Source organism: Carassius carassius, chromosome 47 (assembly GCF_963082965.1).
Source record: "Carassius carassius chromosome 47, fCarCar2.1, whole genome shotgun sequence".
In the NCBI taxonomy this organism is placed as follows: domain Eukaryota; kingdom Metazoa; phylum Chordata; class Actinopteri; order Cypriniformes; family Cyprinidae; genus Carassius; species Carassius carassius.
Window position 1 is genome coordinate 1,333,992 of NC_081801.1, and position 5,259 is coordinate 1,339,250.

Genomic DNA, 5,259 nt, shown 5'->3' on the forward strand with positions numbered 1-5,259 from the left:
CTCCTGCAAGTAAAAACACAGTCATGTCACAATGATCAGTGATTTTTGCCAAAAATGGCAAGTCTATTCAATTGATCAGGATAATCATAACAATAAAAAAAAAACTATATTTTTTTGTATTATAAGTTTTCTAAAAGTTCATGTTTAGCTATGCAAATTAGATATACTCCTATAAAATATGCACTTATTAGCATACATTTGCGGAATAAATCTGAACATTGGAAAAAAAACAGGTTTAAAATTCTTGATTCATTTGATTCATTTTGTTATGTAATTTTGTCAAAATTAGTTTTACATTTTTTTACAAATGGAATTATGGATATCTCCTTTCGTCAATCCATAAATCATAATATAACACCATGTTTTTAGGAATAAAATCTCATATAAATCACATATAAATCAGAGTGTAGGATATGCATATATGTTAAAACTCGATGGCATTAAAAGATCTGAAACTGAAATTTACAGCTGCAGATCGACTACTAAATAAAAATCTCATAATTGACTAATGCATAAAAAAACGTATTAGTCTGTAGTGTCTTACCTTAATAATAATTATTAAAATACATAATTTGCCCTTGCTTAATTGATGCTGCCAGTTTTTATGATTCCTATCATGAATCACTTAGCAATTCTTTCTATGATTTAAAACTCTGACTCATGCAAAATCTGGCAACACTGCGCATCCTGTGACAAAATCAACAAAAGAATCAAGAATAAACAAAAATGGTTAATTAGGAATAAATGTAAAAAATATCGGTGAAACAACACGACCATAACAAGCCCTATACAAACATCAGAATCATTTTTATATCGCAAGTACAAGGAAAAGCTTGCCTGTTAGTTTGTGACGCACACCAGGATCTGGAGCCGCAGTCTGGATCAATGTAATCTATTTGAAATATACACAGTCTCAGTTGTGTGTGTGTGTGTGTGTGTGTTCAAGACCTCTATGGTTCAAGACCCATCAGCGTTTCAGTCTGAACTGCGATGATGCAGAATTTTGTCCGCGTGCGCGCGCATGACGTCATTCATTACATGCGCCTAAGTACATTTTATTATGTTTGTGATGCCCTTCCATTTTCATTTATTTTATTTATTATTATGTAGTTATTGTATACTCATGTGGGTATAAATAAAATAGCACAGTCACAGAGATCTTTTCTTTAATGTTCCAATGTATGTTATGTATGTAATGTAATTAATTAATGCTGCTAAATATCTTAAATGCTTTAAAGTCATCATCCTGTTGTGATTCACTTGTGTAAAGTCCTATGCTTCTCCATCTTTTTCCTCATTGTGCTCAGTTGCTATCATCAAAATTAACCATATCAGCTTTTTTATGAAGGGTCTAACAGGAAAATTGTATATTCAGTTGTGGCCCAATTTAATTTGAACTTTTAATCTGACTAACTACTGAGTTAAAATATCTATATAGTTCTAATCTTCCTTTGTGTAGTTGTAAATATGTGAAAACATCAGGGGAATGATGCTCATGGTTTGATCCACTGGACTGGACGTCTCTCTCCTCAGACAATTCTCTCTCTGACCTCAACTATCTTCTCTCTTTCTCTCTTTCTCTCATGCAAATGTTGTTCTATGGTTTGCAGTTGTTGTTCATCACATCTTAACGCAGCCATTTTTTATTGAATCATGGACATCAACCTTGAGCATGAACAATATCATTTAATAATCTAAAGCCTCCTTCCCAAAGACATTCATGAGAGCATCATGCAAAAGATCATTTTCTTCACCAGTGTTACACATCTCCAGCAGAAAGGCATGAGGTCCAGGAAAGAGAAAGTGACACTTAATAACAAAAAGTCTTTATTTATGTCATTATCTCTAGAATATAAATATAAGAATAATGTGATAGTCATTGAAAAATACTTATTTGAATGTTTACATTTCTTCATATAGCAGAAATACTCATTTATACTCTTTACTTATTTAATATTCTCCTCATCAATGCGATAAAACATAAAATATATTATGTTTCTGCATTGTCTTCAAACATTCACAAATGATATTTACATTTGCTCCACATGAGTTTAAATCCCTGATGTTCAGCTGCCCAAAAACCAAATAAATGAATAAATAAAACAAAAAATAAAACTGACACATTGTTTTAATCTGTTTGAAATATGCGAGGTATTTTACAAACCGATGAAAGGATATGGAATTTCATATCATGATTATAGTGACCAAATTATCATATTTATCATTACGTTACAATAGACTGGACATGTTCAATAAGAACTCATAGATGCACTGAAATCATTTCACCAAGTTTTGTTTTGAAAATCATCAAACAAAAAATTAACACCACAATACACATTTTTATGTGCTCATAAATATTAAAAAAAATTGACATTAAATATTATGGATAGATTAAAAAAATGCAAAAATATGTTACAACATAACATGTCATGTAACATTTACTACTTGTTCGAATAAAGATTTTATAAATAAAAAATTTATTAATAAATTATAAACCTCACATTTCAGCCGTTAAATGATGAGAAAAAAATTTAATGATGAGAAAAATGATATACATTTTATCTGCTCCATGAACAGTATAAACTGCCTGATCCTGAAGAGTATTGGATGTACATTGGCTTGTTTTCCATCTATAGATTAAGGTTTACAATAAAACATTTTGTTTGCAGGCGTTTGATGATGGTGAATGATGGCAAATAAATGAGATAATTTTCATTTTGGGCCTAAATATCCCTTTCAATAATGACATCCTCCTCCAGCAGATTACTTAATTTTGTTGAAAATAACAACAGTTGAAACTTCGGTATATTAGCAACGGACATTATGAATTCTGTGACATTGGTTGTGTCAATCTAAAAAGACAACATCTAAAATCAGATCACAATACTGTTAAAATCTCCAAAACAATATAAAGAAACAGACAAATTAAGTTCAATAAAAGAAAGTTAGAGATATACTTCACCCCCTTAGGGTTTTCTGGCCCAAAAAAAAGAAAAGAAAACCTCTTTCTATCTTTTCGTTCTTTCTTTTTTTTCTTTTTTGATACATATTGGTAAGCAAAAAATGTTTTGAAGCATGTCGTCAAACATATATCACAGAAAACATCACTATACAGTACACATAATAAAACACAGTAATCACAATAAAACATATAATAATATTGTTTCTGACCTGACAAGTTAGACCTATAACACATCACAGAATTGAATTGAATATGAAAAATCTAAATACCACTAACCTTTTGTATTTTTTAAGAGTTTATAAAGATCTGGTGATCCCTGTGGTAGTAATTGTGAATGAACATACTATCATGCAAGAAAAAAATTAGTCTGTGTCTAACAGTAAGGTTATATATATCATTTATAATCATTTATACTCAACCTTCACTGGATGCTCCAGTGTAATCATAGTCTGTTCAGGGAGAAGATGAAGGTTTGTCCACACTTTCAGACACTGATGACAAATAGACAGTTTAGTTAGTTGTAACAGCAGTGTTGTGAAACATTACTTTGAATGTAATTCTACATTAATCTGTTACTATTACTTTGCATCTAAATGTGACTCTAACACTGAAATGTGTTTTCCACTGACTTTTTTTTTTAACAATTAAACAGGACAGTAAAGAACTGAAAGCAAGGTGGATCAAGAGAGCGGAAAACCTTTACATTTAGTAGCAAACAATGGATTTCATGCAGAACTCATGCATTGCATAGGTCTGTGTGACAATGCTGCGGGGAAGAGAAGTTTTCAATAGATTTTATTAGTCAATAAATTAAACTAAAACCGAATTTGATGATGTGGTGTGTTTTACTTGTAACGTGTTGCTTGCAACAATGAGAAAAATTGCATGTGTACTTTAAATGTATGTTGGATTTATTTTATGGACTCCATTGTGTCGAGTTGTGATTTGATAACATTATTCAGTATCTTTTCACTGGAGGCCCAGTGTGTGATCTGGCATCAAAAGTAAAAGTTTAGTGTATCCTATGAAATTATAATTATTTCATGATCCTCTGTCATCATGTCTATTGAAATGTGCATTGATTAAATAATTCTTACTGTTAGGGTAATCTTTGTCAATGCTCTGTCGTCGCACATGTTTCAGTTCTTCAGTCGGCATCTTCTTTGATTCGTCTGCCAGTTGTGTTCCATCCACCAGAAGAAAACAGGAAAACACATATCGTCTCATTTTACTCATCAAATCATCTTATTTGTGATCTACGCAGCAAAATTGTGTTTTCTCTTCTAAACTTGATTTCTTTGCTTGTGATTAATGTAATTCTCTTAAATGTGGTTGCTGTACAAGATTAAATTAGTCAGGATGAATTTGACCCAATCAAGTATTCAACATTTTTTTTTTTTAAACTGTAGTTCCCAGCATTCTTTGCTTTGGACACAATGAGGAGAGGAAAATTGATGACATTAAGTGTTGTTTTATGTGATTTTTAGCAAAAGGTGGAGACTTGATAGTGTTTAATGTTTAATGTTGGCATTATTATTATGACTGTTTAAATTACCACCATTGTGGAGAAAAGTGGAGCATTTGCTTATGGCTGTGGGCTGGTTCAGGGCCTGTTGTGACTGCTCAAGGAGCAGTCAATGCATTTAGCATTATATGTGCTATTGTACAATTTTATAATTCAGTCATGTGATGCAAAATATATGAAACTGAACCAATTCATTCTGTCAGGGAACACAGTGAAATCAATTTGAGATTACTTAATCAGGTAACTTTAAATGACTTCATTCCAACATGTTGAATTTACGTGAACAAATTATTTTTGTTAAACCTCAGAGATTCATGTGGAACAATGTACTTGATGAAAACATGTAAATCCAACACACTTTTATCAGTGTATAGTGTCATCTCACCTGAGCTTGTGCCCCGTCGGTTTTCTGCTGACGCTGACAATTCATCACCTTCTTGATGAGCAACCATTCTTTCTCTTCTATCAAGTTCCATCGCTCTTCTTTCCAGTGCTCTCTCTCTTCTATCCAATTCTTCTTCTCTTTCATCCAGTTCTCTATCATGTCCTCTCTCTCTTCTGTCCATTTCTTTCTCTCTTCTTTCCAGTTCTCTCTTCCTCTCCTCAGGTGGAGATCTTGGAGGTGATGGACGTGACTGTATGATGCAACATTACACATTTGCTTATCACAGATTATTTTGCATTCGCACTCATTCATTCATTGGGAAAATCTTTCTATTATCCAAAGTGTCTTAAAGTGAATTCAATACATTTGTATTTGTTTAGCTCTTGT

The 5,259-nt window shown here is 32.1% G+C and overlaps 1 long non-coding RNA gene across 1 annotated transcript; it reads right to left on the reverse strand.

Moving 5' to 3' along the window:
• Positions 1-3,390: 3,390 nt before the first annotated feature.
• LOC132130823 (uncharacterized) lies at positions 3,391-5,017 on the reverse strand. Its single transcript, XR_009428785.1, has 3 exons — positions 4,873-5,017; positions 4,060-4,134; positions 3,391-3,453 (listed from the first exon to the last, which is right to left on the reverse strand). It is a non-coding gene; the product is annotated as an uncharacterized LOC132130823 (long non-coding RNA).
• Positions 5,018-5,259: the final 242 nt, after the last annotated feature.